This window comes from Perca flavescens, chromosome 19 (assembly GCF_004354835.1).
Source record: "Perca flavescens isolate YP-PL-M2 chromosome 19, PFLA_1.0, whole genome shotgun sequence".
NCBI lineage: Eukaryota > Metazoa > Chordata > Actinopteri > Perciformes > Percidae > Perca > Perca flavescens.
The window spans coordinates 7,036,894-7,062,543 of NC_041349.1; the positions used below are offsets into that span (position 1 = coordinate 7,036,894).

Sequence of the window (25,650 nt, forward strand, 5' to 3'; positions counted from 1 at the left end):
GTTTGCGATTGGCTGTGGTGCGCAGACACCGCCTCTTTTATGTGAACGCGCGCGCCGCTGGATTGGGAAACCCTGAGTTGACTGAACTAGTTGATAACCAGCGTCGTGATACAGGTTATGCGGGACCGCGGTTGTTAGGTTAGGTGAAGCCGGATAACTGAAAGAGATCCAGGGTATGTTGATCTTGCTTCGTAGTACAGGCCTCTGCTTATCAGTCCATTCATCATTAAAGCTGGGCTTTTCCACGTCAACTTTTCGCTTCAGGCTCTTTGACAGGGATATTTTTGTCAGCCCATTTTCCACCAATCAGGACGCTGCATACTAAAACCATGTTTCCATAATCATAATCATATACAATAATAATAATAATAATAATAATAATAATAATAATAATAATAATAATAATTACAAGGTCCTGATTATGAGAGATAAATCTTATCAAATGTTGCTATGGAATAAAATTACAGATTCCCTGGTATAATAATAATTAAATATTAAATGTTGACATTGCACACTAATAAACAAGAAATTTTGAAAAGGGCACTTCATATCAAAAAGGTTGCCGACCCCTGGTCTGTAGGATACAATATTAAAGGCTGGAACACAATACTTAATTCAGAAGTGTTTGACACATGTTTGACACATCCCCTGCGATTTGGATATTGCAGTATAGTCCATACTGTGCAGCCCTATTTGCTAGTGTGCAGACATTCAAGTAGAGTACATCTCTTCTCAGTCCTACAGTACTGCTCCTATGACAACAGCTCTGGTTCTTCATGATCCTCAACCAGGAGGGTGTCAAAATAAATGTATCAAGCGGATCGCGGCTGAAAAAATAAATAAAAAGGCTTTAACAAGCCCCGCCATATTTAAGCCGCTCCACATTGCAGCCATCCTTCAAGGACATGCAGTTTATTTATATATTTTTTTTCAGATTCACAAACTTCTCACACGCAGGCCTGGGAGTCCCACAGGGTGGGAGGCCTGAGGCGGAAGAGTTTGGATTATTTAAATCCTTCTTTAGATCTGTGGACACTGGTACAGCGGAAAGTATAATTTATCCTGCAGCTCCTCTGCTTCACTACTGCCACTGGCTCAGCCTTAAATCCAGGATACATGCATGAGTCGAGGCAGGTTTTTTTACTCTGAATGCCGACCAAATCTTGATTTCTTTTGTGTGTGCTTATTGTCGGGGGACAAGACCGTCTGACGTTTGCAATGCTCAGAAGGAATATTGAGATTATAGTTTCACTCACACCTGGAAATATTTTGGGAATTAATACAAACCTCAAGATCAAATGCTAGGGACACATACATAATTCAAATTCTCAGCTTAACGGCACCGAAGCAAGTGACCAGGCTTTGTAAACAAGCCAAATCCCCAGATCTCCAAGCACGGTACGAGACATATACAGTATAGACATATTAGAACAAACACTGGAAATGGAAAAATTCACTCTAACAGTCAGAAATCAAATTGAAACATGGAATAAATTGTATCCAGAACATACAGTTAGAAGAATAATTTGACTTTCTAATAAGTGCATACTGTAGATGGATATGCACCCAAACCCACGAGTTGCCCCTTCTTTTTCTTTGTGCGTTTTGTTGCTGTCTTATTTTCTGTGTTTTTTATTTTTTTATTTCTATAGTAAAATTATTATTTTTTCTCTTCCCTGTTGTGTGATGTGTTCCTCCTGTTCCCCCCTGGTGTTTCTATTGAATGTTAATATGGGGGGGAAAAGAAGAAAAAAAAAATGTAGTACGATTAAGAATGTAATGCTTTTTGCACTCAACACTACAATAAAGTAATGAAAAAAAGGAATATTGAATTTTCACACACAAGATAAGATACATAAGATAACACGTTATTGTCCGTAGGCACGGAAATTGGCCTTCCCATACAAGCGCCGACATTTGAAAAGAGCTGGGAAACAATGAAATGTTGGTCCGTTTGAAAACAAAAACTAGCCGCTGAATCCCAAATCTTAGGAATGACATTCTAGCTTTCTCTTAGTGGCATTTAATTGGCAGCACAATTTGATTGAAATCAGAGATATTTGGGTGGGCAGCCATAGTCTGTGTGAATGTGGAAGTCCTTTACTTCGCTTCCTCAATTTACGCTCGCTAACGGTACATGAACCCAGCAAGAATGACTCGCTTGCATAAGATTGTAAATCATAGGGTCGGCTACCGAAACCTGGTGCTAATACAGCACTGGTGCCTAAACGACCGGTATCTACCGGATCGAATTGCAACGCAGATTTGGCCTGGGAGTCCCACAGGTTGGGAGGTCTGAGGCGGAAGAGTTTGGATTACAGACCCTTTCCAAAAAATAATAATAATAATTCTATTCAAAACGTTAAACTTCCATAGATTATAGATTCAGGGTCCACAATTTAAACAATTTCAAGTATTTAGTTGTTTATTTGTACATAATTTGGGCTTCCAGCTCATAAAACCCACGAAAACAGCATTTATTTAATTTAATTTAGAATACTGTGAAGAAATCACCATTTACTTTTACTTTTTGCAGAAAAAAAAGAAATTAGGATCACATCAAATCAGTCAAAATATGGTACTTTCAAAACGATACGTCAATCTTCAATACTTGGTAGGGAACCCCTTTGCCTCAATCACTGCCTCGATGCCCCGTGGCATTGAGGCAGTCAGCCTGTGGCATTGCCTGGGAGTTATGGAAGCCCAGATTTCCTTGATGCTTGTTATCAGCTCTTCTTTGTTTTTGGGTCTGGTCTTGATAATACCCCATAGATTCTCAATGGGGGTTTAGGTCCAGCGAGTTGGCTGGCCAGTCAAGCACTGTGATGGCATGGGCATCAAACCAGGTTTTGGTGCTTCTGGCGGTATGGGCAGGGGCCAGGTCCTGCTGGAAGATGAAGTCTGCTTCTCCATACAGATCCTCAGCAGAAGGAATCATGAAGTCCTCTAAAACATTCTTGTAGACTGATGCGGTGACCTTGGATTTAAGAAAGCAGAGTTTACCAACACCTGCACTGGACATTGCACCCCAAATCATGACTGACTGTGGATATTTCACACTGGACCTCAAGCAGCTTGGGTTCCGTTCCTCACCCGTCTTCCTCCAAACCCTTGGACCTTGATTCCCGAACGAAAGGCAAACTTTACTTTCATTGGAAAAGAGGACCTTGGACCACTGGCCAACAGTCCAGTCCTTCTTCTCCTTGGCCCAGTTGAGACGCTTCCTACGTTGGCTCAGGCTCCGAAGCGGTTTGACCCGAGGAACCCGACAGTTGTAGCCCATCTCCCGGATGCGTCTGAATGTGGTGGTTTTTGAAGCTGTGACTCGCGCCTCATTCCACTCTTTCTCGATCTCTGCCAGATTCATGAATCTTCTCCGTTTGATAATCCGCTGAAGCCCACGGTCAGCTCTTCTGCTGGTGCATCTTCTCCTGCCACATTTTGCCCTTCCACTAGACTTTCCATTGATATACTTGGACACAGCACTCTGTGAACAGCCAGCCTCCTTAGCTATGAACTTTTGTGGCTTACCCATCCTATGGAGGGTATCAATGATGGTCTTCTGGTCAGTTGTCAAGTCTGCAGTCTTCCCCATATTGATCCTAACTGAGACAATTGAACCAAAGTGAAGGAAAAGCTGTGCAGATGCTTTGAGTTTAGTAGAGTAGTGTGTGACATTCAGTTTGAAACATTCATGCCCTGTAAAATTTGGGCTGATTTCTTCACAGTATTCTAATTTTTTGAAATGCTGTTTTCGTGGGTTTTATGAGCTGGAAGCCCAAATTATGTACAAATAAACAACTAAATACTTGAAATTGTTTAAGTTGTGGGCCCTGAATCTATAAGCTATGGAAGTTTAACGTTTTGAATGGAATTATGGAAATAAATAAACTTTTCCATGATATTCAAATTTTTTGGAAAGGGTCTGTATTTAAATCCTTCTTTAGATCTGTGGACACTGGTACAGCAGAAAGTATAATTTATCCTGCAGCTCCTCTGCTTCACTACTGCCACTGGCTCAGCCTTAAATCCAGGATACATGCATGAGTCGAGGCGGGTTTTTTACTCTGAATGCCGACCAAATCTTGATTTTTTTTGTGTGTGTGTGTGTGTGCGCTTACTGTTGGTGGACAAGACCAACTCACGTTGCAATGCTCAGAAGGAATATTGAGATTACAGTTTCACTAACACCTGGAAATCTTTTGAGTATTAATACAAACCTCAAGATCAAATGCTAGGGACACATACATAATTCAAATTCTCAGTTTAACGGCACCAAAGCAAGTGACCAGGCTTTGGAAACAAGACATATATAGACATATTAGAACAAACACTGGAAATGGAAAAACTCACTAACAGTCAGAAATCAAATCGAAAAAATGGAATAAATTGTAACTAGAGCATATAGTTAGAAGAAGAATTTGACTTTCTAATAAGTGCATACTGTAGATGGATATGCCTGAACACACACAGATACACACACACAGATACACACACACACAGACTCACACACACACACACACACACACACACACACACACACATACACACTCACACAGATACACACTCACACAGATACACACACACACACACACACACACACACACAGATACACTCACACAGACACACACATTCGCACTCACACAGACACACTCATTCACACTCACACAGACGCACACACACCCACACTCAGATACACACACACACACAGACTCACACACACACACAGATACACACTCACACAGACTCACACACACACACACACAGATACACACTCACACAGATACACACACACACAGATACACACACACGCACACACACAGACACACACTCACACAGACACACTCATTCACACTCACACACTCATTCACACTCACACAGTCACACTCATTCACACTCACTGACACAGACAGACACACACACTCACACACACACACACAAAATGGAGCTGAATCAGCTGCCGGTTTTCATTTCCTGGGCGACATTACAGATTAGCGCCGCCTGCTGTTATAGAGATGTATTACGTCTCGTCCCCGCTCGTCTTTTTGGTCTGTTCTGTGGCAGTTTTTTGGACCTCGGCGACTGATCACATCGACGGGGTTTTCTGTCAACCGTCGGCTATATGTGCCTACACCTTTAGTGACATTTAATCGGCAGCGCAATTTGATTGAAAGCAGAGATATTTGGGTTCTTTCTCGGCAGTCGTAGTCTGTGTGAATGTGGAAGTTTTTCACTTCACTTCCTCAATTTACGCTCGCTTACGTTACCTGAACCCAACAAGAATGATTCGCTTGCACATGATTGTAAATCATAGGGTTGGGTACCGAAACCCCCCAATCGCACCACCGATTTCGGTGCCTCATTTTGGTGCCAATTAAATGCCTTCTGCGCTGCTCTCGGATGCTCCGACACGGACGTTAGAGGTGACAGGAGCATCGCTGCACGTGATGCTAGTTAACACTACACTTGACAGCAGGTAACGTTAGCCTACCGTTAGCTAGCAGCTGAAGTAAACAGGGATCAAGTGCCGCTGACAGCTAAACTGTGACTGTATTTCACTGTAGAGGATTCCAACATCGGGACGTCCTACAGTCCGCAGCTGCCTTTGTCGGAAAAACACATACGGCGCATTCAATTTGAAACTAGTAAGCCTCCTGGTGCATTCAAAGTTATTGAGTTATAGGGTTATAAAATAACCTATTACCCTATTTAGTTTAACTATCGATTCAGGCACTGGCACCATTTTAAAAGTATCATTTTAAGCATGGTGGCTCAGTGGTTCGCACTTCTGCCTCACAGCAAGAAGGTTCTGGGTTCGATCCCAGGTCGTCCCAGGCCTTTCTGTGTGGAGTTTGCATTTTCTCCCCGTGCTTGCGTGGGTTTCCTCCGGGTGCTTCAGTTTCTTCCCACCATAAAGACATGCATGTAACTAGGACTACAGTTGAAAATTAGCCGACTGGCTAACACTGGTACGTTTACAGAAATGTTGATTAATGTGCATTGTTCTAATATAAATAAATAAATCTTAATTTTAGCACCGGTATCGGAAAAAAAAAACGATACCCAACCCTAGTAAATCATCAGACTCGGAAACAAAGAAGTGGAATATCGGCCAGGAAACATAAGAGAGCATTATCATTGGTTTCCCTAGCTTTGTGGAAAACTTAGGTGTGCATATTTGGAGGGGGATTTACACGTCCTTCCTAAAGGAAATGTGAGGTTTTTCAACAAAAAAACAAAAAAACAAAATGCAATTTGTTCTGTCTCTTTGTGGGATTTGGCGTCTTTGTAGTCATGTTGTGTACTCTTTTTGGTCTTTTTTTGTTTTCTTTGGGGTTGTTTTGGGTCTCTCTGGTCATTTGGCGTCTCTTTGTAGTCAGTTTGTGTCTCTTTGTGGTAGTTTTGCGTCTCTTTTACACAACACTTTGGACCGTTATTATCGCCACATCTGTATTTAAAACATTGGAAAAGCTAATGCAGATCATAAATTAATAACGCTCAAAAGCTTAAAGACAAAATTTACTACAGAAGTCCAACTACAATCATTAGATCTGAGAAAAGTTTATGTTGCATCCTTTCAGCTTAAGTGCTGCCCATAACAGCTTGGGTGCTGCACCTAACCCTATAATGGCATGGGAACCCTGATTATCTAACAAAAGATATGTAGGAAAGCATCTCACTGTCTGCCCTGTGTAGGAACATCGCTCAGTCTCTGGTAGAGGGTGACAATTTTTCGGGACTCCCGCGGGTCCCAATACCGTGATCCGGATATGACAAGAGTATTTTCGTGGGTTCGGGATGGGATGGGAGCAACAATTGTTTCCCGTGTCACCCTCTAGTCTCTAGTGGCCCAGGGTTGGCCTTTGTCAGTCACTCAGAATGCGATCAAACGGACTTAATGGAGATTTAGGAAAGGCAAAGTAATCTCATGCAGCAGAGGCGTGTGCTTATGGAAAAAAAAAAAACTATTATTTGGTTTGCGTAAAGCGGATCTGAACGGGCCAAAAAAGCGAGTACCACAAATGAGTGTCAGCAGTACACTGCAGAATCTGATCTGAACAACAAAAAGTATGATAAGGGGCATTTACTGTTGTTCATAAATACATACTGTACAGTGTGTATGCAGGCTGTTCTCATGAACCATATTATATATACATACTTTAGCTATGGAAAATAAAGCACTGTAATTCATAAGCAGTCCAGATATTTATTGCTGTATGTCCCACAATGACTGCTGCTGTATAACAGCGCTGTGGTCTGCGTGAGGAGGGGTAGGTCATAAAACACAGAGCTTTCAAGCCGGGGAGATGGGTTCACTTCCCAGAGAAAACAAAACACCATCACCCCAGAAACAGGGTCATTCACGGGAGTGTTTTAATCCAAACCACGATCTTTTTCCCTAAACTTTACTAGCCGTTTTGGTGCCTGATTTTAACTGTCATGACCGCATGATGCTCACTTTTTTGTCGGCTCAACTCCACTAGCAATGGCCGCTGATACAGCCAAAAGCTCAGACAGACAGACAGACAGACAGACAATTCATCCCAAGGGAAATTGTAGGAATCCAGTAGCTTAGACAACCATAACACAACAAACACACATATATGTCACATACATAAAAAATCAATCAAAGATATTGGCTGGCAATTGATCATGCAATCAAAAAAAGGAAATACAATTAGTGGATGAGTTTGTGGTTCGATGATGCCTCTTAGCATATTGATTCCAGAGAAGGCTGACTGAGCCACTAATGACTCTCTTTACGACTCCTAATGGACCCTTTTCATAGCATACCTTTTGACTTGTCATACTAGGTCAAGCACACCTGAAATTGATAACCTTAACAATGGCTCAATTCCATCAAGTGTCCCAGTAAGCTATTTCAGTGAGTCAGCATGCACAATACCAGGACCTCTTCTAAGTGGAATGCAGCCATCATTAATGGTTTTTGAATACACATGTGCTTTTCCTGTCAACATGTCTTCCGTGAAAAAGGTCTATACCGGCATCTTAGAGCCTGGTTACACTGGCATTTATAACGGCAGCATCTCGGAACAAAATCAAGTCACTTGTTTCCCACCCTATGATAAACGACCCACAAGAGCGTTTCATAAAATAGCGCGTCTAGAAGTGGCAGGAAGTATGACCTCATATCTAAACCAGAGAAAGTAACGGTCTCGTGGTTTTAAAAACGTCATTAACGTTGTGAAACGGTCGCAGTGTGGTTAGGTTAAGGCTTATTTAGTTATAGCTATAGTGCGTAGTTGCTGCCGCCCCCATGAGGAATTCTAAGTAATGACAACAAAACTGTTGACGCGTCCTTCCATGACCGCGCAAAACCCCCCACCCTTCTCCACGCAGTTGCTAGTAGCCAAGGAGGACACGGAGAATTAATAAAAAAACATGATGGACTCTTCAGAAGAGGTCATTATCTTCACTCGAGTTTCTGCACGGGAAAGTCGCCGGACGACACAATCTTCTGAACACAGTCACACTGAGAAAATACGCAATAAGAGAGTTGTGTGGAGCTGATAGTCTTAATTAGCTTTGTAGCTACTTATTTGGCAACGGCTTGAATGTAACGGACGTTCATTAATATCAAAAAGTTATGCACTAAAACTTTAAGTTTAGAAAAAGATGGTTGTTTGGGTTCAAATCAGACGTTACTTCACTTCCTAAAGATTACCACGTGGCAGCAGAATGTGACGTTTGTAAAGTTAAAATAAACTCGCCACAGTTTGGTGATTTTTAGACACAAAACCTACTTAAGTTATATACAGAAAAAGATTGTGGTTCGTGTAAAAATCAGACATTGGGTTAGGGTAGTCTCGCATTGTCAGACCTTCCTCCACAGCGTTGTGGAGGAAGGTCTGACTAGTTCACACAGCATTCTGGGATGGGATAAAAACGTGCTCTGGTTCATTGGCATTTCTTTAAACTACAACTACGGTGCTAAGCGTCGGACGGAGCCACGGCGCCTCTGCAAAATAGCCTCGGGAAAGAACTTTTGGTGGAACGTGTGTACGTTCAAAAGTTGTTTTAGTCGTGCAACAGAAAACTCAGATTGGACAGATAGTCTAGCTAGCTGTCTGGATTTACCCTGCAGAGATCTGAGGAGCAGTTAAACCATAGTCCTCATAAAGCCACCGGAGGTTGGAGCGTAATGACAGCGCCGTTGATTACAGGAAGGTGTTTACGTAGGTGGAGCGTTCAATGCGGCAGGCTGTGAGAAAGTGGAAAATGGAACTGGTGAGCAGAAAAAGTTGTTGTTTGGCAGTACTTTCAGTCAAAAGAAGGCCATTCAAGTCCAGTTACATGCTCAATTTGCAATGCCGATTTGTCTCGTGGTGGAGAGGACCCTAAACATGACCGCTGTTAACACATTTGCATATGAAACATCCGAAAGAATACGAGTTGTGCATGAAGGAATCTACAGACAGCAGCCAAAATACAGCAACTTCAGGTACAGCAAAGGAAGGACAGTCACAGCTAAAAACGTTTGTGTTAACCAGACAACCATTACCTGCATTGCTGATTGCTAATGTTGCCTATTCTTTTTTTTTTACAGTTAAAATAAAACAAAATGAAAAATACACTGCTGTGGACGTTGTTTACTTCATTAATGTGTTTACTGTGTTAATGGAAGTAGGATTCGGTATTCGAGTTCGGCAAAATCTTAACCAGTGAATTGGGTATTTCGGCCGAACGCCAAAAATCTTGATTTGGTGCATCCCTAGTTAAACGTGTTGTTCGTAAAGTAAAAACAAACTCATGAATCCACCGGAGGTTAGAACGCCAACACAAAGAAAGAAGAAGGGGACGGACATCCGGCAGGAAATGAGAGACATCCGGACAAATTTTCGGGCAGCAACGGAGCAATCCCGGAAGTGGAACGTCGTGGATATAGACTAGGGTTAGGGTCGCTGAATGTTAAATGTGATGTTCTTAAAGTAAAAACAACCCATCCACCAGGGGTGGGGGATAAAATCGATACAGCATAGTATTGTGATATTTTTCGTGGCAATACTGTATCGATACACAGACGACAAGTATCGATCTTTTATGACATATGTGTTGGTCAGTTTGTCTGCTTGACAATCATATCATATCATGAGGCCTATGGGGATTCCCACACCTACCATCCACCCCCACAAACCTGCTCTGGAAGCGTTTTTCAAGGGAGGACCGACTGTTAATGGGATAGTTTGAATGTTATGAACATGGGTTTGTTTGAGGTAGCTACTTATAGTCAGTGTATTCAAACCCCCCCCCCCAAAAATAGCCCATTTCTGTTTGCACACTGTCTCACTACACTCACATACACTCTCTCTCTGTCTCTACAAACTCACTCTCCTTCCGGATGACTTGCAGTCACAGCATGTCTATTTCTTAAGGGACTAAGTCCACTGCTGGAGCATGATATCAGAGCTGCACAGTGATCCTTCTGTCCACTGCAGGCGGGATTTTCATATTCAACTCTTTATTTACTGACAAGAGAGCTGACCAAGCGTTAACACTTTTTGTCAGATCTGCCCCCTCCCCTTCTAGTTTCTACTCTATTTTAGTTTTTTTTTTCTGGTTTTATCTTGGAAAACTTCCCACAGCTTCCTCAACCCTTTGTATAATTGACAATGAAAAACATTCACGGATGAATCCGTCTTTTTGCCTGAACAAACAGGTAAAGACTGCAGATTAGATGCTAAACGTAAACTCACATTCGAGAGAATAATTCTTTCCCCAAGTGAACGTTATCGCATGTTGCATATTTACCCTCATATCGTGCAGCCCCAACGACCGTGCGCACACATTTACACGCTGTGGCCGAGGCCGCCGTACAAGGTGGCCACCTGCTCATCAGATAAACATTCACACACCGATGGCACAGCATCAGGAGCAATTCGGGGGGGGAATCAGTGTTTAGCCCAAGGACACCTGGACATGGGACTGCAGGGCCAGGGATCCAACCACCGACCAGGATCTGGGTCTTTCCAACTTTGAGCATCAAAAACATTTTTACGAATTTTTATGCAGCAATTTGTTCGGCACAAGTAGACACAATTATTGTGTTCCGTCACCACGTTTACAGATCTCGACATTTCCCGCCGCACTTGATGGAAACGTGACTAATATATCCGTCCGTCGTTGATGGGTGAAATGAAGTATTTGAGTCACAGAACTGAACATCAGCCGGCAACAAACAGACAGAGAAAATCCTCCCATCTGCCACTCCTGCTGAGAAAAACCGAGGAGGCAATTTGTGGGTTAAAAGCCGATAAGTCCGCTCGCGGTGATGGATTCCCATCAAAACCTTCAGGGAGGAGCCAGACTCTTTAGTCCCATCATGCTCTCTCAAACCACAGCAGATCCAGCCCATTATGGGAAGAGGAGCAACACAAACCGCCAGTCAGAGAGGAACTCAGTTGCAATCCGGCTGAACTTTAGTAATGGTTAAATGGGCCGTGTTAGAAGTCTGGCACTCAGATAAAATTACAGACAACTGTGCCTCCGACTCAGCCATCTGTACCTTAATGGACCGAGGTGAGTGTCAGTGTTCAGAGATTATAAGAATGAAGCTGGTCAGGCATTCTGAGCCTCCACACCGTCCAATACAATATTGATAATGCAGGCCCACCCGTTGACAGAAGTCTGTTTATTTTTCGTTAGGTTTATTTTTATGTGTGTGTCCGTGGGTGAGTGTGTGAGTGAGTATGTGTGTATCTGTGTTTGTGTGTCTGTGAGTGTGTGTCTGTGTGTCTGTGAGTGAGTGTGTGTCTGTGTGGGTCAGTGTGTGTCCGTGTGTGTGTGTGTCTGTGTGTCTTTGAGTGTGTATGTGTGTGTTTGTGTGTGTGTGTGTCTGTGAGTGAGTGTGTGTGTGTGTGTGTGTGTGTGTCTGTGTGTGTGTGTGGGGTCTGTGTGTCTGTGAGTGTGAGTCTGTCTGTGTTTGTGTGTGTGTGTCTGTGAGTGTGTGTGTCTGTGTGTGTGTGTGTGTGTGTGTGTGTGTGTGTGTGTGTGTGTGTGTTTTACACGGACAACACGCCAGACATTTCACCTGGGCTCCACGGACCTAAGGGTAATACGGGGACTATGCCAAAGTCCTCATAAATCAAAGAGCGGAATTGCATTCTGTAGTGTCTAAACTACATAAATTCTCTTTTTCTTTGAAAGTCCTCATTTACCACTTGACCTGATTTTGAGTGTATCCCAGTGTATCAGAACAGCGACGCCACTGCTGGGTTTTATATTGCAGTTTCATACACATTTCTGATACACACGGTGCATTTTGGCGGGCTGTCTTGTGATTGGCTGGTTTACGCGCGTGGGCGGGGCCAAACGGAGGTCGACTGGAAGCTCCGCCCAGACATGCCCGGAGCATGGCCCAGAGACGTTTTTGTTTAAAACTTAAATGGACCACACCTGGGAAGCGGCATCTAGACGTCATGGACTTACTAGAGGATTAAATACATACAGGTAATGTTTATATTGTAAATAGATATTATAGATATTACTGTGAAATGCTATAGCTATATTTACAAGCATGTGCAATGTTAGCTGAGCTAGCTTAATTGGCTATCAACATGTGCTGCTCATTAAGCCTCAGGCTAAAGCTGTGGAGGACAGCAGGTAGAGATGAGGACAGAAGCAACATTGCCAGCAGGTCAAATTTGGTAGTTTTGTTTTTAAAATGAAAGCTAGCTAGGTTAAGTTGAGCTGTGGCTACGGCATGGCTTAACAAGCAGGACGTAGCCACATGCCCTGCTCGTTAAGCCTCGTTTAGCATTTACGTGAAGTGGATGTCTGCAGAGAGGACAGGAGAGGAGGACTAGAAAGCAGCTAGTTGGCAGCTCGTTTTTTTTGGAACTGGAACAAAAAAGAACTAAGAGGATGTACTTATATCATCTTTGGTTTTCCTATTCTGTAAGTACTAAGTTGATTAACAAGTTTATGTAACTGTCTGTCTGTATCCACCTGTAGCTTTTGTAATTGCTGAGGTCTGGACCTGGAAGCCTTAACTTTTACCACAGACATTGTGTTTGTTTTAGAGAATCTTATATTTTCTTAGTAGCCCAACATTATTTTGTTTAAATATGAAGTTGCAATGACACAGGAAGGCTGGAAGATTTATCATTAATAGGAGTACTTTCAGGCCATTTAATAAATGTAATGTGTTTATGATGTTTTGTTAGTGTACTAAACCTGTAAGATAAATTAATTGGTACCCATAGTAACCAACCACAATGATCAATATACAAAACATGAGGGAAAACAGACCTGACAGGTATCTGGTGCAGTGTGTTATTTCAAAGAAATGTTCCAAAAATGTGTTTACTGTTAATATAGATATTCACACTGTTCATTTAGTTAGCTGAGGACAGAGGCAGTAGTATAAAGCACCATGGTTTCTATGGCAAACAGCACCTGTTTACTGAGCCTCCTGCAAATGTCTGGGTTTAGACTACTTTCCAAATATATGACTATGTTGAATCTAGTAAACTTGTAGAGGGGATGGGACTGCCTTTTCTCTTGTAGTTTTACATACTTTTGACCATTCTTTGACCAGTCAGGTGCATGTTAATTTGAATAATTCTAAAACCGATCTAATGCCAGAAGCATCACAGTGATAACATTTCATGCCCTGGTTCTTTTTAATGTCATAATAATCTGTAATTCATATTGACCAAAGAAACCAAATTTAAAGGACTTTGAACCCAAAAACACAATGTGAATCCCATTACTGTCACATGAAGAAAGAGAAAATGTAGAGCGTATGATATAAGAAGAGAAATCAGACAGACTGTATCAATTTAAGATTTTATCTTTGAAAAGAACACAGCTGCTGTTAGTTAAAACATTTTTTCTTGCTACCTGTCTGTTATTTTTGGATGGTAACACTGAGCAACATGGTCTATGAAGCCTACTAGAGATTCGCTCGATTTGTGTTTGATTAGAGAAATTACCTTGTGTGGTCAGTGACTTTCTACACCATCAGAAAACAAAATCAGTTGGAGGCAGGATGAAGTTTAGTCTGAATGTGGTCAAGCACAGCTGGAGATTAAAGCAACTGTCACCCTTCTCCTGTTATCTATTACAGACTCCCACCAGCCTGTTATTTTGTGAGAAAGATGTTACACTTTTTTATGTATTCTTAAAATAATCAATAAAATATGTGTGGTGCAGTTATGAGCACATCATTTGGCTTCTGTCCAGATGTGGCTTGTACATTACTAATTTATCCAGAGTTTTGTTTTCTGATCATGCTTGTCCCAGTGAACATTGTAATCCTGACAATCACTTTTGGTAATTTAGGCTGTGGCACCTGTAAACCGTAAACATGCAGCGGCGTAGACGCATTAATCCAAAGGATGATGCAATATTTTATGTTACTGCTGAAAGTGACAAAGTGGGACTTGACATCAAGTACATCAATGCTGTAAAAGGTAAGTTGAATCTTCTGACTGTTTAATCATGATTCAACTTTAATACATATCACTTTTTGCCACTTATTTGTTGTTTTGTCTTTGATGAATTAGGCCGTGGCATCTTCACCTCTGTTCCATTTGAAAAGGGAGACTTTCTATTGGAATACAGAGGTGATCTAATAAGCAAGCAAGAATGTGAGAGGAGACGGAGCATTTACCATGACCTCCTCAAAGTGTTTATGTTCGAGTTCCATTTTAATGGAAAACTGTGGTGGTACGTATATATGTCACTGATTAATCTTATCAGAATTATATGACTCTTTTTTCTTTTCTCACATTAGGTTCATTTAGATTGCATTAGTAAAAAAACGGATTGTTTTGAAAATATTACTTGTGTTTTTGTAGTGTTGATGCAGCAACAGAGAATGGGTCACTTGGCAGACTTGTAAATGACGACCATATAAACCCTAATGCCAAGATGAAGTACCTCACTGTGCAAGGGAAGCCCCATCTCTGTTTGTTTGCAGTTCGAGACATAAGTCCAGGAGAGGAGATCACCTATGATTATGGTGACTCAGACTGGCCGTGGAGATGCAAGGTGGTCGAAATTTGACATTTTGAAATTGATAGTTCTCATATAATAAATGCTTTAACCATAGAACATTTCACATACCAAAATACTGTACATTTTCCATCTAGCTCTAGGTAGAACATGATTTTTATAGCTTTTGTTAGCACCATCAGTCCCCATACCACCTACCCAGCACACCATAGCAAAGATGATACTGACCATTACAGACTGGTAGAACAAAAACAATGAAGTCATCAAATGCTGTGTTCATCAGATTATAGTTTTCATAGTCCACGGTCTAAAATATGTTTTGTTTTTTTCCTTTTTACAGGCCCTTGATGATGAAATGGCTCCAAAGATTTGTGGTGCCACAAATCCCCCATCCTCAATTGATGAGCCTGAAGAGGTATGTCTTCTTTTTTTTTATTCAGATGTCAAATATCCTCTCTAGTAGTACGTTCCCAGGACTTTCTCTTTATTGTCCTTTTGTCTCTGTTTCATCTTCTACAGCTGACCACTGAGAGCAAGTGCATCCATACAGCTGTCAGCCACCCAAATCAGACCAGTCCAGAGCTCGGCCCACTCACCAAGGTTGGAGAGGTAAATTAAATCTCATGTACAACTTAGTGAAGTTATTTGTGGCAAAATGTTAAATCTACCAACCTATTTCTGTGTGTGTGTGTGTGTGTGTGTGTGTGTGTGTGTGTGTGTGTGTGTGTGTGTGTGTGTGTGTGTGTGTGTGTGTGTGTGTGTGTGTGTGTGTGTGTGTGTGTGCAGTCGCCTGAGTAGAACATGCTTTATGTGGACAATGTTGAGTAGAACATGCTTTATGTGGACAATGAAATGGAAGGACATTGTCTAAACATGCTTGTTCAAGCTTCAGTCAGTATAATATCTTAGTGTATGTGTATCAAACGGTGAACCCCACCCAAATATGACTTGGGAGGACCATAAAGTTTAGAGGGTCCTGTCACCAGAGGCATCACTTTGGTTTTTAAGAACACTTGGACTGCCTGCATTTGATCTGTATGTTGGTTTAATGTGACTGATACGGTGTTTAGGTACATCTAGTGGATGGGCACCCACTCAACAGCACTGACGAAAATTCATGAGAAAAAGTAATTTAAAAGAATCATAGCAAATCTAAGAACTATAAAAGGACTAAAAAGTCACTCCATGTAAAAGCTTACAGCCCCTTATTCTAGAAGTGCGATCATTCTAGCAAGTGGGCTGGCAATTGATAAAAAACGAAGAAATCAAATACTGTATTCAGCAGAGTATAGTTTTCATAGTCTACAGACTGTAGTCATGTGGCCTGTTCAGTGGCTAGAGAACTGTTTCAGAGACTACATGTTTTCCACAAAACACTCAGCAATACAGCCATGATATCTTTTCACAGAATACTACACAGGGAACATATTGTCTTCAAGATATTTATGATAATATATATATATTTTTTGTTTTTCCTTTTTACAGGCCCTTGATGACGAAATGGCTCCAAAGATTTGTGGTGCCACAAATCCCCCATCCTCAATTGATGAGCCTGAAGAGGTATGTCTTCTTTTTTTTTTATTCAGATGTCAAATATCCTCTCTAGTAGTACGTTCCCAGGACTTTCTCTTTATTGTCCTTTTGTCTCTGTTTCATCTTCTACAGCTGACCACTGAGAGCAAGTGCATCCATACAGCTGTCAGCCACCCAAATCAGACCAGTCCAGAGCTCGGCCCACTCACCAAGGTTGGAGAGGTAAATTAAATCTCATGTACAACTTGGTGAAGTTATTTGTAGCAAAATGTTAAATCTACCAACCTATTTCAGTGTGTGTGTGTGTGTATGTGTGTGCAGTCGCCTGAGTAGAACATGCTTTATGTGGACAATGTTGAGTAGAACATGCTTTATGTGGACAATGAAATGGAAGGACATTGTCTAAACATGCTTTTTCAAGCTTCAGTCAGTATAATATCTTAGTGTATGTGTATCAAACGGTGAACCCCACCCAAATATGACTTGGGAGGACCATAAAGTTTAGAGGGTCCTGTCACCAGAGGCATCACTTTGGTTTTTAAGAACACTTGGACTGCCTGCATTTGATCTATATGTTGGTTTAATGTGAATGGTAAGTTGTTTGGTTACAGGTAATGGATAGGCACCCTATTAGTTATGTATGTATGTATGTATGTATGTATTTATGAAGTAAATTAAATGTCACATTGGTATTGGATTTAAAGTTATTAGATATTGACATGTAAATATGAAATGTCTTTCTGTCCAAACTATGTGGCATAAATAAATACTACAATTACATTTTTCGCCAACAGTGTAAAAAACACCGCCTGGTGTGCGCAACAGTATCCTCCTTGGACAAGTGTGTTAATTGTGTGGGACCCGTATCTTCCTTCAAGTGGCTTGGCTATCGATGCACAGGTTAGATATTTAGTGAATTAGTATAGAGTAGGGCTGCACAATTAATCAAATTTTAATCACGATCACGATTTTTGCTTCCCACGATCAAATTTGCGTGATTGTGTTATATTTAAAATGTGTCATTCCGTTCATAGAACAGTTTTAGCAAAGCCAATCTAGCGCTCCATCAACGACTGGCTGATCACGTGTCTGTGTGAGCCAATCAGAGTTTTTCCCTGCACCGCGCAGCTCAATTTTTAGATGTAGACAGTCACAGAGGACAGAGTTATGTGCGGAAAATTCCACAACAGGTAGCAATCGGGCATCATAAGTCTGTCACGATGTTTACCAGTTTACCAGTAAATGCAACATTTTGTCCCATCTGTTGTTTTTTTTTTTTTTTCATACAACAGCAAGGACCATAGTGCTAGTTTGTTTCTTTTAGCTCATAGCTTTAGCGGCAGACTGTTGGCAGTCCCGCTGTTGGAATCCTACAGTGAAATACATTCACACTACACCGTTAGCTGTCAGCATTTTAGCCGTGTTTAATCCAGTTACTACTGTGGCTAACAGTAGGCTAACGTTACCTGCCATGTAACGTGTTATTAGTGTTTACTAGCATGACATGCAGCAATATTTATTAACGGGTTTCGGAGCATCAGAGCCCAAAGCAGACATGTAAAAAATTGTAGAAAATTGCGTTGCCTGTATCTTTCACGGCAAACGTGCATGTGTGGAAAGCGGTCGCACAACAGCTGAAATGGCATACTCCTTCACAGTATCCTTCAATAAAGGAGGAATGTAGTGTAATATGGATGTAAAAGCGGTTATAATTAGCCTATGTGACAATAAAATTTGTTTTGGTTAAAAACAAATAATCGTGATAATTAATCGTGATCTCAATATTGATCAAAATAATCGTGATTATCATTTTGGCCATAATCGTGCAGCCCTAGTATAGAGTGTACATGTGTTGTGCTCTAACCACTTAAATAGACCTACAGTGTTAACATTATTTTACTCAAAATGTGTTACAGTTTGTTCAGGGGTCTGGCATAAATCCTGCCTCAAGCAAATTACAGGAGATTACTTGCACAGCACAGGTGAGTATCTACTGAGTGAGTGTTGAACTTGAACTGTCTATAACATTCAATCACCCTGTAAAATAATATGCTTTCTCACCAATTCAGGCACAGCAGTCTTCTGAGGCTTCTGAGGATGAACGGATGTCAGATCAGGACAAAATTCCACATCCACAATTGGACGAAATATCATCTGATGATGCTGAGGACATGTCTGACAAGGAATACATACCTGACTCTGAGGATGATGAATATGATTCAGATGCCAGCATACACTTAATGTCAAGTAAGGCAAGAGCTGCACATATTCAAGTAAAAACAGTAATACCTGATGTTGGAACATGCCCAGTACATCACAATGTTGGCCACCCCTTAAAAATAAGATGATTCCCAATGCTGCTGACACATCTAATTCAGCGAATTCATCAAAGGAAAAGCCAGAGGAAGAAACTGTGACTCATGAACAAGAATTACCACATCTGATTATGAGTAAAAAGAATTACTGTTATGTTTGTGGTAAGCCACAAAGCAAAATTTCCCGCCACTTGAAAACACACAAGACACATGCTGAAATTGTCCATGCATTTTCCCTTCCTGAGGACTCAAAAGAGCGCAAGATATTATTAGAAAAAATGAGGAATAAGGGAAATTTTAAACATAACACTGCAGTTTTGCAAGATGGAACAGGATCACTGAAAGTGAAGAGAAAGCCAAAAGCTAAAACACTGGCAGGAAAGTTTATTCACTGTATGTATTGTCAAGGGATGTACATACGTAAGGAGCTTTGGAGACATGTCCGCAGATGCCCCTTTAAGCCAGAAAACGAAGATTTGGATGACCAACCTGGGAGAACCAAAGTACTGGGCTTGGCTGTAGCTCTGGAGTCTACATTCTGTCAGCAGATCTCAAGTGGAGTGTGGAAGCTCCTTAGTGTCATGAAACAAGATGAGGTGGCCTCAGTTGTGCGAAATGACCTCTCTATCATTCAGTTTGCCCAGTCACTCTACAACAAACATGGACAAGACCCTACAAAATATGAATACATTCGACAGAAGCTCCGTGAAGTGGGGTTTTTGTTGTTATGCCTGCGTACAGAATTCTCAGTACATAACCTAGAGGAGGCTGTTAAACCTGCTAACTTCCAGAGAGTTGTGCAAGCAGTAAAGAAAGTTTCAGGTTTTGATGAAGAAAAACACTTGTACCAGAAACCAAGCCTTGCGTTGAAACTGGGGCATACACTGCAGAAAATTGCTGACATTATTCATTGTAGGGCACTCATGGCAGAAGATGAAGTGTTGATCAGGTACACTGACACATTCAAGAAGTTGTACACCTCCAGGTGGTCTGAGTTGGTGTCTCACAGTGCCCTGAACACACTGAGCGATGCAAAATACAACAAACCATCAACATTGCCCTTCACTGAAGATGTTCAGATGCTTCATCAGTACCTTGAGAAATCTGCAGAAAGTGCCTTCTGCAGCTTGAAGGAAGAGGCCACCACTCAGAACTATGCTCAACTTGCAAAACTCACACTTGCACAAATCATTGTGTTCAATCGAAGACGTGCTGGGGAAGTTTCAAAAATGCGCCTCAAAAGTTTTCGTGAAAGGGACAACACAAAGCTCCATGAAGATGTTGCCATGGGGTTGTCTAAGACTGAACAGAAGCTCTGCAACTATTTCAGCCGAATTGAAATCCTGGGGAAAAAGGGGCAGAAAGGTTGCAGTTCTGCTCACACCAAGGGTGGTGGATGCTTTGTCACTACTTGCCAGTAGAAGAACTGAATGTGGCGTTTGTGCCACAAATGTCTTCCTGTTTGCAAGACCAACGTCAATGAGCCACTACAGAGGACAGGACTGTTTGCGTGTTCATGCAAACCAGTGTGGAGCAAAGCACCGGAGTACCTCAGGTCAACACAACTCAGGAAACATGTTGCCACACTCTCACAAGTCCTTAATTTAAAAACAATGAACTTGATCAGGTTGCAGATTTCCTGGGTCACGACATCCGTGTTCACCGCGACTTCTACAGATTACCAGTTCCCACAACACAACTGGCTAAGATTTCCAAACTGCTTTTGTCAATGGAAAAAGGACACCTTTCCAGCATGCAGGGGAAGTCACTGGATGATATTGAAATTGAAGGTTTGTATAGAAATTAGCCCTTGTAGATATTATCTGAGTGTTTGTTTTTTCCTTGATATGTTAATTTATAAACATCTAGACTTGGCGTAGTCAACATCCTTTTCCAAGAAAAAAAATCACCTTTCATGTCCAAATATGAGTTGAGGACTACTATTCAGAAATATAAGCATAAAAATACAGTATGGCTGGACAGTAATTCAAACTTATGTTTGTGGAGGTGCAGTCGAATTACGTTAAATATTAACATAATATCATATTGTGTAATCATTTGTACATGGATTGTTCTCTTATGTGCTCATGGACCACATTAAACATAAACACAGGTATAATAGCTCAAAACTACTCAAGTAAAAATAGTTACTTTGCAAAAAGAGGCAAGTACAAAACCACAGGCCTACTATCTTTTCCCTAGGTCTTTTTATTTGATGTGGCTATTTCAACCACGTATGTCCAGCTATTTATGTGAGTTTTACTAATGCCATTTTCCAGATGAGATTGCGTTAAGTGACGCTGAAGATAGTGGGAGCGATTCTGGTAACGGCAACACAGAAGTCACAGCATCAGAGTTTGGAACTGTGGAGCCTGTGGATTTTGACTCTACAACCACAGAGCAAGACCATGACATTGGAGGCTTTGGTATGTTAACTCACTTCATAGTCACTGCTGATAAAATGTATTTTTTCCTGGGACAAAGGTAACTTTTGTTAAATTGTGTGTTCAACAGGATCAGTGTCCTTTGTGTCGTCCACAGTAAATGAGAGTGTACCTCCCTCTGAAGGTAAGATTCAGATTCAAGAGGTTTATTGTCACAACACAGTGGTTTATACCATACGAATTCTTACTTTACCCAACTCCCTTAACAGAACAGTTCAATAATAAGACAAATGCACAACACAAATAGAATAAAATATAAAATTTAAATATAACTTCCAGTGTACAATAAAACCTAAGTTGGAATTAAAAGAAAAAAAGAAACTTGAGTTGAATAAGGTGCTCTATGCCACACAGTTACAATTAAGGTGCCGATAGTCATTCAGACAAGTCACAGTGTCCTTTGTGAGGGGCACAATGGTGGTGGACTTGAAGCTGGTGGGGACCGAGTGGTGACACAGTGACACAGAGTGGTGTGTCCAGTATGCCCTTGTTGGCCATAGTCCCTCCCTTTCAGCTGGTGTTGAGGGCTTCGAAGTGAGCGGTTTGTTTTCTGTTTGCAGTTTGTGATGTGTTGCAGACCTTGCCACATGCTCCCGGGATCAGCAGTGGTGTAATATCCCTCCAGCTTCAGTCTGTATTGTCTATTGGCCTGTTTGATTGATCTACGCAGGTCATATCTGGCCTTTTTCTAGTCCTCCGTGTCACCCGAGACACATGCAGCAGAGCGCGCACATAGCATGGACCACACTTCAGTTAATCCAGGGTTTGTCGTTGGGGTAGGTCTTGCAACGTTTAGTGGGGATAATTTTCTGCAAATGTAGCCAGTTACAGCATCAGCATATTCCTTTAGGTCCACAGTACAGTTCCCTCTCAGAGCAGGAGTTTTAAACCCACCACGGTCTGTACTGTTAAAGCAGTCCTGAAGCACTAGTTCAGATCCTTCATTCGTTTGAGGAGTTGCCTGTAGGCTGGGTAGAGGAACACTGAGATGTGGACTGATAGTCCAAAGTGCAGGTGAGGCACAGCCTTGTAGGCGTTCTTCACGTTGCTGTACACTTGGTCAAGAGTATTCTACTCCCTCAAAGGAAAGCTCATCTGTTGATGGTACTTTGGTAGGACGCTCCCTGAGGTTGTAGTAGTTAAAATCACCAGCCACGATGAAGGACAGCATCTGGGTGTGCAGTCTCCAGCTTGCTGATGAGGTCCTGTAGCATCCCCATCGAGCAGAGGCACAGCGCTGAACTCGCTTGGGAGATAAAGATAAAGAGAAGGGCCTGCACTTTAGCATTAAAAGTTCAATGTCCGATGAACCGTGCTTTTCAACAATCTGAACATTCCCACACCATCAGTTGTTAATGTACACATGCCGCCTCCCCTGGTATTCTTGAGTTTGGCGTGCTGTCAGAGAGCCAGATCTCAGTGAGAATAAGAGCACAACATTCCCTTATCTCACACTGAGTTGTAGTCCTAGTTCTCAGCTTATTTGTCAAGAGAACGGACATTAGCTAGTATGGTCCTGTAGCTCAGCCTAGCATGTAGCCCACCTCTCTTGCCTTGTCCCCGTTGTGGGCGCACCGGTGTTGCTGTGTCCTGCCGGCTGGAGTTGGCTTGGTTCAGGCGTAGGAGAAAGTTAAAGTTCAAGAGGCAGTGTTGTAAGCTTGTGTTGAACATTGCCAATGTCCAGAAGTTCTTCCCTGCTGTATCTTACTGTCACACACAAGCTGTGTGTGTAAGATGCACAATAACAAAATAAACAAAGTTACATCAGTGTCAGGAGAGCGAAGGCATGGGCACCATGGTGAATTGTGAAGCACCTTAATGTGCTTTGAATAAGATACATCCTTTTTTTTTTTAGCCAGGTATGAAAGGAAGAAAGACCTAAATAAAAAGTCATACCATTTTAAAAAGAATAAAATTAAGTATAATTTATAATTAAATAATAATACAAATAATAACTATTACATAAATTACTTTGCAGTGTATTCTACACATGCCACAAAACTGCACCATCCACAGTTGGATTCCATCTAAGGCCGGTTACACACTGGACGTCACGGCGTGTCAGCCGCGTGGCGTGTCCGTTTATATTTCAGCTCCCATGGTAACAGGTTAGAGCTTACACACTGCCTCGTGAGGCCGACGTCTCAGGCGCGGCTCGAGCGTCTGAGATGTGTGCGTGCTAGAAATAGAACCAACGCCTATTTTTCGCGCGATCTGCGAGGCGTGTTGGAAGCGTTTCCAGGCAAAATAGAATAGGAAAAGATGTTTATATGTCATTTAGACACAAATCCATATTAACAAATGACATGTTGATGTTTGAAAGCCTCTAGGTTTTGATATAAATGCAGATAGGCCTAGGCCTATATGAATGTAAAATGTTTTTAATCGATTTTCTAGTATTGCACCTGTCAATACCAAACGAAATATTCTGTAGCCTATTTTGCCTTCAATATTGCCGACGTTGTCTTTGCTTTAATCAAATCAGTATCAATATTTATGTTTAACATGGTATTTCATTTTATCAATGGGGTCAGACACCTTCCTGGTGGGGAAAGACAGACAAAATCCACGCAGCTGACACGCAACAGAAACGCCCCGCTCACGCCACGCCTGCAGTGTGTAACCGGCCTAAGGATATTTATGCACATCTCTGTGATGTTTCCTGTCTGAAGTTTTCAACTATCAAAATGCAAGAGTAATCTTAAAGAAAGGGATATAAATAAATAGCCCTAAATTTAATTGTACTGCATTTGTACAAAACATCTTGTCTGCAAGGGAGCAAATACACTTAATTTATAATCAGAAAATGTATAGTGAATTTGAGATAAAAGTAAAGTTACCTCCTTCTCTTCATATGTTCTCTTGATGCCCATGAGTATGTTCTATTAATTCTCTTTTTTTGCAAATTGGTTAAAAGACTCAAAATGAATGAGTCACAAAATCTGGAAGACTAAGAGGTTAAAAAGTAGTATTAGGCTGATTGTTACGTTACTTTATGTGTTATGTTTCAATATCAAGGCTAAACTTTCAGACCAAGTTCCTACACTATTTAGCTAACCCTATGAAATCAGATTTATACTGAGAATCAGACCTTAAACCCCTAGTCTTTGTTTCATTGAAAATACGATTGTGTTGTACAATGCCAAAATAACTTAAGACATGTTACTAATTGTAGTATTACTAACTGTACTTAAATTAATTCATATATCAAAAGGTTTAGCCACTTAAACAGATGAACAGCAAAGACATTCTAAAAATGTTTTAATGCTGATGACTTTAATACACGCCATATTGTCCACACTCTAATGTGGGCTAGTAAAGTTGGTGAAATCACATCGAGTGAGCAGTCAACTGATATCCAAAGTGAATTATTAAGAAAAAAAACACATTTTGTTTGTGATATATCTTTTTCTTGTTTGCCTATGTTCCAGGGAATTATGCTGATAAAGAACATGGATCCAGAAGAGTGGCAAAGAAAGTGTGGTCTAAGGCTGAGGTTGCTGCAGTAATGCGACACTTCAAAGATCATATAAGCAGGGGAAACTGGCCACCAAAACTGAATGCAGTCACTGCAAACTGGTGGAAGATCCCGTGTTGGCACAAAGAACAGTGCAAAATATAAGGGACTTTGTTAGAAATAGAGGAATAACTGCAAAGAGGCAGTCACAAAAAGAAAAGATTTAAAAACACTGACAGTTGTGGTGGGGTTTTTCTGTATGTGTTAATATTTTAAAAAGTGTGGCTCTTGTGTTACAAGTTATCAGCCTGTTATAGGTTGTAATAATGCCATTTTAAAGGTTCAGTACAAAAATAAAAGGTTGAATTATACAAAGAGGCCATCATAACAACAAACTGTAAACCAGCACTTATTTTATTTTTTTTTTTACATCTTATTAATTTATTTTTGTTATGATCAACCATGGGTCTTTTGAAGTTGGGTAAGAATGAGATTTGAGCAAAAAAGCTAAAATCAGTTATTGTCATGACACTTGTGTTGTGTGACAATCTATTGTTAAGCTGTTACAGGCTCCTATCTGGCTGTTAGTCAGTGTCACCAATTAACAATGGTGATATTTGAGTTGTACAATAAAATAATAATTAAGTCCCATTAACGCTTGGTGGTGTCAGGTTAATGTGTATTTATGTTAATGAGGCCAAGTTATTTAAGTGACGTCATTGTCCCTTTAAAGTCCCAATAATGTTTGTTTGGACCTTATAAATCACATATTTTTCAAAAGGAGAACTGTCTCTATAAACCACAATAGTTTTAAGGTGGTGTGTATCACGCTCTGAAGGGGTGTATCTGAAGTCTAAAGTGACCTGAATTTTTTCAATTTTTTTTTTGAGTGTTTTAATCTAACTCCCATAGCTCTAGGACC

The 25,650-nt window shown here is 41.1% G+C and overlaps 1 protein-coding gene and 2 long non-coding RNA genes across 3 annotated transcripts in view; all 3 read left to right on the forward strand.

Annotated features, from left to right (window-relative positions):
• Positions 1-25,650, forward strand: part of ccdc171 (coiled-coil domain containing 171) — a 311,435-nt gene that overhangs the window by 260,087 nt on the left and 25,698 nt on the right. The gene's annotated exons all lie outside the window — the stretch shown is intronic.
• LOC114545991 (uncharacterized) lies at positions 17,327-18,832 on the forward strand. The gene is made up of 3 exons (XR_003690969.1): positions 17,327-17,412; positions 18,429-18,494; positions 18,582-18,832. It is a non-coding gene; the product is annotated as an uncharacterized LOC114545991 (long non-coding RNA).
• On the forward strand, positions 21,017-24,773 carry LOC114545990 (uncharacterized). The gene is made up of 3 exons (XR_003690968.1): positions 21,017-21,253; positions 21,342-21,395; positions 24,703-24,773. It is a non-coding gene; the product is annotated as an uncharacterized LOC114545990 (long non-coding RNA).